At 47.0% G+C, this 7500-nt stretch overlaps 18 non-coding genes and 8 pseudogenes across 18 annotated transcripts in view; all 26 read left to right on the top strand.

Moving 5' to 3' along the window:
* Positions 1 to 72, top strand: part of LOC146262231 (5S ribosomal RNA) — a 119-nt pseudogene extending 47 nt beyond the window's left edge.
* A 182-nt stretch (positions 73 to 254) lies between these two features.
* Positions 255 to 373, top strand: LOC146262230 (5S ribosomal RNA; annotated as a pseudogene).
* Positions 374 to 543: 170 nt separating this feature from the next.
* On the top strand, positions 544 to 662 carry LOC146262229 (5S ribosomal RNA). The gene has a single exon (XR_014729300.1). It is a non-coding gene; the product is annotated as a 5S ribosomal RNA (ribosomal RNA).
* Positions 663 to 834: 172 nt separating this feature from the next.
* On the top strand, positions 835 to 953 carry LOC146262228 (5S ribosomal RNA). Its single transcript, XR_014728983.1, has one exon. It is a non-coding gene; the product is annotated as a 5S ribosomal RNA (ribosomal RNA).
* Positions 954 to 1137: 184 nt separating this feature from the next.
* Positions 1138 to 1256, top strand: LOC146262227 (5S ribosomal RNA). Its single transcript, XR_014729289.1, has one exon. It is a non-coding gene; the product is annotated as a 5S ribosomal RNA (ribosomal RNA).
* Positions 1257 to 1442: 186 nt separating this feature from the next.
* LOC146262226 (5S ribosomal RNA) lies at positions 1443 to 1561 on the top strand (annotated as a pseudogene).
* A 196-nt stretch (positions 1562 to 1757) lies between these two features.
* On the top strand, positions 1758 to 1876 carry LOC146262225 (5S ribosomal RNA; annotated as a pseudogene).
* A 182-nt stretch (positions 1877 to 2058) lies between these two features.
* LOC146262224 (5S ribosomal RNA) lies at positions 2059 to 2177 on the top strand. Its single transcript, XR_014729278.1, has one exon. It is a non-coding gene; the product is annotated as a 5S ribosomal RNA (ribosomal RNA).
* Positions 2178 to 2349: 172 nt separating this feature from the next.
* LOC146262223 (5S ribosomal RNA) lies at positions 2350 to 2468 on the top strand. Its single transcript, XR_014728982.1, has one exon. It is a non-coding gene; the product is annotated as a 5S ribosomal RNA (ribosomal RNA).
* A 184-nt stretch (positions 2469 to 2652) lies between these two features.
* On the top strand, positions 2653 to 2771 carry LOC146262222 (5S ribosomal RNA). The gene has a single exon (XR_014729267.1). It is a non-coding gene; the product is annotated as a 5S ribosomal RNA (ribosomal RNA).
* Positions 2772 to 2957: 186 nt separating this feature from the next.
* On the top strand, positions 2958 to 3076 carry LOC146262221 (5S ribosomal RNA). The gene has a single exon (XR_014729253.1). It is a non-coding gene; the product is annotated as a 5S ribosomal RNA (ribosomal RNA).
* Positions 3077 to 3248: 172 nt separating this feature from the next.
* LOC146262220 (5S ribosomal RNA) lies at positions 3249 to 3367 on the top strand (annotated as a pseudogene).
* A 182-nt stretch (positions 3368 to 3549) lies between these two features.
* LOC146262219 (5S ribosomal RNA) lies at positions 3550 to 3668 on the top strand. The gene has a single exon (XR_014727606.1). It is a non-coding gene; the product is annotated as a 5S ribosomal RNA (ribosomal RNA).
* A 194-nt stretch (positions 3669 to 3862) lies between these two features.
* On the top strand, positions 3863 to 3981 carry LOC146262218 (5S ribosomal RNA). The gene has a single exon (XR_014727605.1). It is a non-coding gene; the product is annotated as a 5S ribosomal RNA (ribosomal RNA).
* Positions 3982 to 4161: 180 nt separating this feature from the next.
* LOC146262217 (5S ribosomal RNA) lies at positions 4162 to 4280 on the top strand. The gene has a single exon (XR_014727604.1). It is a non-coding gene; the product is annotated as a 5S ribosomal RNA (ribosomal RNA).
* Positions 4281 to 4454: 174 nt separating this feature from the next.
* On the top strand, positions 4455 to 4573 carry LOC146262216 (5S ribosomal RNA; annotated as a pseudogene).
* Positions 4574 to 4745: 172 nt separating this feature from the next.
* On the top strand, positions 4746 to 4864 carry LOC146262215 (5S ribosomal RNA). Its single transcript, XR_014729242.1, has one exon. It is a non-coding gene; the product is annotated as a 5S ribosomal RNA (ribosomal RNA).
* A 178-nt stretch (positions 4865 to 5042) lies between these two features.
* On the top strand, positions 5043 to 5161 carry LOC146262214 (5S ribosomal RNA; annotated as a pseudogene).
* A 174-nt stretch (positions 5162 to 5335) lies between these two features.
* Positions 5336 to 5454, top strand: LOC146262213 (5S ribosomal RNA). Its single transcript, XR_014729231.1, has one exon. It is a non-coding gene; the product is annotated as a 5S ribosomal RNA (ribosomal RNA).
* Positions 5455 to 5646: 192 nt separating this feature from the next.
* Positions 5647 to 5765, top strand: LOC146262212 (5S ribosomal RNA). Its single transcript, XR_014727603.1, has one exon. It is a non-coding gene; the product is annotated as a 5S ribosomal RNA (ribosomal RNA).
* A 176-nt stretch (positions 5766 to 5941) lies between these two features.
* Positions 5942 to 6060, top strand: LOC146262211 (5S ribosomal RNA). Its single transcript, XR_014727602.1, has one exon. It is a non-coding gene; the product is annotated as a 5S ribosomal RNA (ribosomal RNA).
* A 178-nt stretch (positions 6061 to 6238) lies between these two features.
* LOC146262210 (5S ribosomal RNA) lies at positions 6239 to 6357 on the top strand (annotated as a pseudogene).
* A 172-nt stretch (positions 6358 to 6529) lies between these two features.
* On the top strand, positions 6530 to 6648 carry LOC146262209 (5S ribosomal RNA). Its single transcript, XR_014728071.1, has one exon. It is a non-coding gene; the product is annotated as a 5S ribosomal RNA (ribosomal RNA).
* A 178-nt stretch (positions 6649 to 6826) lies between these two features.
* On the top strand, positions 6827 to 6945 carry LOC146262208 (5S ribosomal RNA). Its single transcript, XR_014728124.1, has one exon. It is a non-coding gene; the product is annotated as a 5S ribosomal RNA (ribosomal RNA).
* A 176-nt stretch (positions 6946 to 7121) lies between these two features.
* On the top strand, positions 7122 to 7240 carry LOC146262207 (5S ribosomal RNA). Its single transcript, XR_014729220.1, has one exon. It is a non-coding gene; the product is annotated as a 5S ribosomal RNA (ribosomal RNA).
* Positions 7241 to 7418: 178 nt separating this feature from the next.
* Positions 7419 to 7500, top strand: part of LOC146262206 (5S ribosomal RNA) — a 119-nt gene continuing 37 nt past the window's right edge. Inside the window, exon 1 of the ribosomal RNA XR_014728123.1 lies at positions 7419 to 7500. This exon is cut by the window's right edge and continues 37 nt beyond it. This is a non-coding gene — a ribosomal RNA (5S ribosomal RNA).

Below are 7500 nucleotides of genomic sequence, written 5' to 3'. Positions count from 1 at the left end.
GAAGCTAAGCAGGGTCGGGCCTGGTTAGTACTTGGATGGGAGACCGCCTGGGAATACCAGGTGCTGTATGCTCTTTTGCTCATTCACTTAGAAACTGACATCTTGCAATATGCACAAGTAGTCCTTCATGAAAGGGGCTGGAAGCTGTTTTCATTTTGACACGAGAGAGAGAGAGAGAGAGAGAGAGAGACTACCTTGCATTGTCAATTGCTAAATCTGTATATGGATAAGTAGCCTTTGGTTGTCAACTTATTTGGTACGGCCATACCAGCCTGGTAACGCCCGATCTCGTCTGATCTCGGAAGCTAAGCAGGGTCGGGCCTTGTTAGTACTTGGATGGGAGACCGCCTGGGAATACCAGGTGCTGTATGCTCTTTTGCTCATTCACTTAGAAACTGAAATCTTGCAATATGCACAAGTAGTCCTTCATGAAAGGGGCTGGAAGCTGTTTTCATTTTGACACGAGAGAGAGAGAGAGACTACCTTGCATTGTCAATTGCTAAATCTGTATATGGATAAGTAGCCTATGGTTGTCAACTTATTTCGTACGGCCATACCAGCCTGGCAACGCCCGATCTCGTCTGATCTCGGAAGCTAAGCAGGGTCGGGCCTGGTTAGTACTTGGATGGGAGACCGCCTGGGAATACCAGGTGCTGTATGCTCTTTTGCTCATTCACTTAGAAACTGAAATCTTGCAATATGCACAAGTAGTCCTTCATGAAAGGGGCTGGAAGCTGTTTTCATTTTGACACGAGAGAGAGAGAGAGAGACCACCTTGCATTGTCAATTGCTAAATCTGTATATGGATAAGTAGCCTATGGTTGTCAACTTATTTCGCACGGCCATACCAGCCTGGCAACGCCCGATCTCGTCTGATCTCGGAAGCTAAGCAGGGTCGGGCCTGGTTAGTACTTGGATGGGAGACCGCCTGGGAATACCAGGTGCTGTATGCTCTTTTGCTCATTCACTTAGAAACTGACATCTTGCAATATGCACAAGTAGTCCTTCATGAAAGGGGCTGGAAGCTGTTTTCATTTTGACACGAGAGATAGAGAGAGAGAGAGAGAGAGAGACTACCTTGCATTGTCAATTGCTAAATCTGTATATGGATAAGTAGCCTTTGGTTGTCAACTTATTTCGTACGGCCATACCAGCCTGGCAACGCCCGATCTCGTCTGATCTCGGAAGCTAAGCAGGGTCGGGCCTGGTTAGTACTTGGATGGGAGACCGCCTGGGAATACCAGGTGCTGTATGCTCTTTTGCTCATTCACTTAGAAACTGACATCTTGCAATATGCACAAGTAGTCCTTCATGAAAGGGGCTGGAAGCTGTTTTCATTTTGACACGAGAGAGAGAGAGAGAGAGAGAGAGAGAGAGACTACCTTGCATTGTCAATTGCTAAATCTGTATATGGATAAGTAGCCTATGGTTGTCAACTTATTTCGTACGGCCATACCAGCCTGGCCACGCCCCATCTCGTCTGATCTCGGAAGCTAAGCAGGGTCGGGCCTGGTTAGTACTTGGATGGGAGACCGCCTGGGAATACCAGGTGCTGTATGCTCTTTTGCTCATTCACTTAGAAACTGACATCTTGCAATATGCACAAGTAGTCCTTCATGAAAGGGGCTGGAAGCTGTTTTCATTTTGACACGAGAGAGAGAGAGAGAGAGAGAGAGAGAGAGAGAGAGAGAGACTACCTTGCATTGTCAATTGCTAAATCTGTATATGGATAAGTAGCCTTTGGTTGTCAACTTATTTGGTACGGCCATACCAGCCTGGTAACGCCCGATCTCGTCTGATCTCGGAAGCTAAGCAGGGTCGGGCCTTGTTAGTACTTGGATGGGAGACCGCCTGGGAATACCAGGTGCTGTATGCTCTTTTGCTCATTCACTTAGAAACTGAAATCTTGCAATATGCACAAGTAGTCCTTCATGAAAGGGGCTGGAAGCTGTTTTCATTTTGACACGAGAGAGAGAGAGAGAGAGAGAGAGAGACTACCTTGCATTGTCAATTGCTAAATCTGTATATGGATAAGTAGCCTATGGTTGTCAACTTATTTCGTACGGCCATACCAGCCTGGCAACGCCCGATCTCGTCTGATCTCGGAAGCTAAGCAGGGTCGGGCCTGGTTAGTACTTGGATGGGAGACCGCCTGGGAATACCAGGTGCTGTATGCTCTTTTGCTCATTCACTTAGAAACTGAAATCTTGCAATATGCACAAGTAGTCCTTCATGAAAGGGGCTGGAAGCTGTTTTCATTTTGACACGAGAGAGAGAGAGAGAGACCACCTTGCATTGTCAATTGCTAAATCTGTATATGGATAAGTAGCCTATGGTTGTCAACTTATTTCGCACGGCCATACCAGCCTGGCAACGCCCGATCTCGTCTGATCTCGGAAGCTAAGCAGGGTCGGGCCTGGTTAGTACTTGGATGGGAGACCGCCTGGGAATACCAGGTGCTGTATGCTCTTTTGCTCATTCACTTAGAAACTGACATCTTGCAATATGCACAAGTAGTCCTTCATGAAAGGGGCTGGAAGCTGTTTTCATTTTGACACGAGAGAGAGAGAGAGAGAGAGAGAGAGAGACTACCTTGCATTGTCAATTGCTAAATCTGTATATGGATAAGTAGCCTTTGGTTGTCAACTTATTTCGTACGGCCATACCAGCCTGGCAACGCCCGATCTCGTCTGATCTCGGAAGCTAAGCAGGGTCGGGCCTGGTTAGTACTTGGATGGGAGACCGCCTGGGAATACCAGGTGCTGTATGCTCTTTTGCTCATTCACTTAGAAACTGACATCTTGCAATATGCACAAGTAGTCCTTCATGAAAGGGGCTGGAAGCTGTTTTCATTTTGACACGAGAGAGAGAGAGAGAGAGAGAGAGAGAGAGACTACCTTGCATTGTCAATTGCTAAATCTGTATATGGATAAGTAGCCTATGGTTGTCAACTTATTTCGTACGGCCATACCAGCCTGGCAACGCCCGATCTCGTCTGATCTCGGAAGCTAAGCAGGGTCGGGCCTGGTTAGTACTTGGATGGGAGACCGCCTGGGAATACCAGGTGCTGTATGCTCTTTTGCTCATTCACTTAGAAACTGACATCTTGCAATATGCACAAGTAGTCCTTCATGAAAGGGGCTGGAAGCTGTTTTCATTTTGACACGAGAGAGAGAGAGAGAGACCACCTTGCATTGTCAATTGCTAAATCTGTATATGGATAAGTAGCCTATGGTTGTCAACTTATTTCGTACGGCCATACCAGCCTGGCCACGCCCCATCTCGTCTGATCTCGGAAGCTAAGCAGGGTCGGGCCTGGTTAGTACTTGGATGGGAGACCGCCTGGGAATACCAGGTGCTGTATGCTCTTTTGCTCATTCACTTAGAAACTGACATCTTGCAATATGCACAAGTAGTCCTTCATGAAAGGGGCTGGAAGCTGTTTTCATTTTGACACGAGAGAGAGAGAGAGAGAGAGAGAGAGACTACCTTGCATTGTCAATTGCTAAATCTGTATATGGATAAGTAGCCTATGGTTGTCAACTTATTTCGTACGGCCATACCAGCCTGGCAACGCCCGATCACGTCTGATCTCGGAAGCTAAGCAGGGTCGGGCCTGGTTAGTACTTGGATGGGAGACCGCCTGGGAATACCAGGTGCTGTATGCTCTTTTGCTCATTCACTTAGAAACTGACATCTTGCAATATGCACAAGTAGTCCTTCATGAAAGGGGCTGGAAGCTGTTTTCATTTTGACACGAGAGAGAGAGAGAGAGAGAGAGAGAGAGAGAGAGAGAGACTACCTTGCATTGTCAATTGCTAAATCTGTATATGGATAAGTAGCCTATGGTTGTCAACATATTTCGTACGGCCATACCAGCCTGGCAACGCCCGATCACGTCTGATCTCGGAAGCTAAGCAGGGTCGGGCCTGGTTAGTACTTGGATGGGAGACCGCCTGGGAATACCAGGTGCTGTATGCTCTTTTGCTCATTCACTTAGAAACTGACATCTTGCAATATGCACAAGTAGTCCTTCATAAAAGGGGCTGGAAGCTGTTTTCATTTTGACACGAGAGAGAGAGAGAGAGAGAGAGAGACCACCTTGCATTGTCAATTGCTAAATCTTTATATGGATAAGTAGCCTATGGTTGTCAACTTATTTCGTACGGCCATACCAGCCTGGCAACGCCCGATCACGTCTGATCTCGGAAGCTAAGCAGGGTCGGGCCTGGTTAGTACTTGGATGGGAGACCGCCTGGGAATACCAGGTGCTGTATGCTCTTTTGCTCATTCACTTAGAAACTGACATCTTGCAATATGCACAAGTAGTCCTTCATGAAAGGGGCTGGAAGCTGTTTTCATTTTGACACGAGAGAGAGAGAGAGAGAGACTACCTTGCATTGTCAATTGCTAAATCTGTATATGGATAAGTAGCCTATGGTTGTCAACTTATTTCGTACGGCCATACCAGCCTGGCAACGCCCGATCTTGTCTGATCTCGGAAGCTAAGCAGGGTCGGGCCTGGTTAGTACTTGGATGGGAGACCGCCTGGGAATACCAGGTGATGTATGCTCTTTTGCTCATTCACTTAGAAACTGAAATCTTGCAATATGCACAAGTAGTCCTTCATGAAAGGGGCTGGAAGCTGTTTTCATTTTGACACGAGAGAGAGAGAGAGAGACCACCTTGCATTGTCAATTGCTAAATCTGTATATGGATAAGTAGCCTATGGTTGTCAACTTATTTCGTACGGCCATACCAGCCTGGCAACGCCCGATCTCGTCTGATCTCGGAAGCTAAGCAGGGTCGGGCCTGGTTAGTACTTGGATGGGAGACCGCCTGGGAATACCAGGTGCTGTATGCTCTTTTGCTCATTCACTTAGAAACTGACATCTTGCAATATGCACAAGTAGTCCTTCATGAAAGGGGCTGGAAGCTGTTTTCATTTTGACACGAGAGAGAGAGAGAGAGAGAGAGACTACCTTGCATTGTCAATTGCTAAATCTGTATATGGATAAGTAGCCTATGGTTGTCAACTTATTTCGTACGGCCATACCAGCCTGGCAACGCCCTATCTCGTCTGATCTCGGAAGCTAAGCAGGGTCGGGCCTGGTTAGTACTTGGATGGGAGACCGCCTGGGAATACCAGGTGCTGTATGCTCTTTTGCTCATTCACTTAGAAACTGACATCTTGCAATATGCACAAGTAGTCCTTCATGAAAGGGGCTGGAAGCTGTTTTCATTTTGACACGAGAGATAGAGAGAGAGAGACTACCTTGCATTGTCAATTGCTAAATCTGTATATGGATAAGTAGCCTATGGTTGTCAACTTATTTCGTACGGCCATACCAGCCTGGCAACGCCCGATCTCGTCTGATCTCGGAAGCTAAGCAGGGTCGGGCCTGGTTAGTACTTGGATGGGAGACCGCCTGGGAATACCAGGTGCTGTATGCTCTTTTGCTCATTCACTTAGAAACTGACATCTTGCAATATGCACAAGTAGTCCTTCATGAAAGGGGCTGGAAGCTGTTTTCATTTTGACACGAGAGAGAGAGAGAGAGAGAGAGAGAGAGAGAGAGAGACCACCTTGCATTGTCAATTGCTAAATCTGTATATGGATAAGTAGCCTATGGTTGTCAACTTATTTCGTACGGCCATACCAGCCTGGCAACGCCCGATCACGTCTGATCTCGGAAGCTAAGCAGGGTCGGGCCTGGTTAGTACTTGGATGGGAGACCGCCTGGGAATACCAGGTGCTGTATGCTCTTTTGCTCATTCACTTAGAAACTGACATCTTGCAATATGCACAAGTAGTCCTTCATAAAAGGGGCTGGAAGCTGTTTTCATTTTGACACGAGAGAGAGAGAGAGAGAGAGACCACCTTGCATTGTCAATTGCTAAATCTGTATATGGATAAGTAGCCTATGGTTGTCAACTTATTTCGTACGGCCATACCAGCCTGGCAACGCCCGATCACGTCTGATCTCGGAAGCTAAGCAGGGTCGGGCCTGGTTAGTACTTGGATGGGAGACCGCCTGGGAATACCAGGTGCTGTATGCTCTTTTGCTCATTCACTTAGAAACTGACATCTTGCAATATGCACAAGTAGTCCTTCATGAAAGGGGCTGGAAGCTGTTTTCATTTTGACACGAGAGAGAGAGAGAGAGAGAGAGACTACCTTGCATTGTCAATTGCTAAATCTGTATATGGATAAGTAGCCTATGGTTGTCAACTTATTTCGTACGGCCATACCAGCCTGGCAACGCCCGATCTTGTCTGATCTCGGAAGCTAAGCAGGGTCGGGCCTGGTTAGTACTTGGATGGGAGACCTCCTGGGAATACCAGGTGTTGTATGCTCTTTTGCTCATTCACTTAGAAACTGAAATCTTGCAATATGCACAAGTAGTCCTTCATGAAAGGGGCTGGAAGCTGTTTTCATTTTGACACGAGAGAGAGAGAGAGAGACCACCTTGCATTGTCAATTGCTAAATCTGTATATGGATAAGTAGCCTATGGTTGTCAACTTATTTCGTACGGCCATACCAGCCTGTCAACGCCCGATCTCGTCTGATCTCGGAAGCTAAGCAGGGTCGGGCCTGGTTAGTACTTGGATGGGAGACCGCCTGGGAATACCAGGTGCTGTATGCTCTTTTGCTCATTCACTTAGAAACTGACATCTTGCAATATGCACAAGTAGTCCTTCATGAAAGGGGCTGGAAGCTGTTTTCATTTTGACACGAGAGAGAGAGAGAGAGAGAAAGACTACCTTGCATTGTCAATTGCTAAATCTGTATATGGATAAGTAGCCTATGGTTGTCAACTTATTTTGTACGGCCATACCAGCCTGGCAACGCCCGATCTCGTCTGATCTCGGAAGCTAAGCAGGGTCGGGCCTGGTTAGTACTTGGATGGGAGACCGCCTGGGAATACCAGGTGCTGTATGCTCTTTTGCTCATTCACTTAGAAACTGACATCTTGCTATATGCACAAGTAGTCCTTCATGAAAGGGGCTGGAAGCTGTTTTCATTTTGACACGAGAGATAGAGAGAGAGAGAGACTACCTTGCATTGTCAATTGCTAAATCTGTATATGGATAAGTAGCCTATGGTTGTCAACTTATTTCGTACGGCCATACCAGCCTGGCAACGCCCGATCTCGTCTGATCTCGGAAGCTAAGCAGGGTCGGGCCTGGTTAGTACTTGGATGGGAGACCGCCTGGGAATACCAGGTGCTGTATGCTCTTTTGCTCATTCACTTAGAAACTGACATCTTGCAATATGCACAAGTAGTCCTTCATGAAAGGGGCTGGAAGCTGTTTTCATTTTGACACGAGAGAGAGAGAGAGAGAGAAAGACTACCTTGCATTGTCAATTGCTAAATCTGTATATGGATAAGTAGCCTATGGTTGTCAACTTATTTTGTACGGCCATACCAGCCTGGCAACGCCCGATCTCGTCTGATCTCGGAAGCTAAGCAGGGTCGGGCCTGGTTAGTACTTGG

The sequence above is a fragment of the Hypomesus nipponensis genome, chromosome 12 (assembly GCF_054491055.1).
Source record: "Hypomesus nipponensis isolate SF chromosome 12, ASM5449105v1, whole genome shotgun sequence".
Taxonomy (NCBI): domain Eukaryota; kingdom Metazoa; phylum Chordata; class Actinopteri; order Osmeriformes; family Osmeridae; genus Hypomesus; species Hypomesus nipponensis.
Note: the sequence above shows the minus strand (reverse complement) of the source record. Positions and strands in the feature narration are given on the sequence as shown.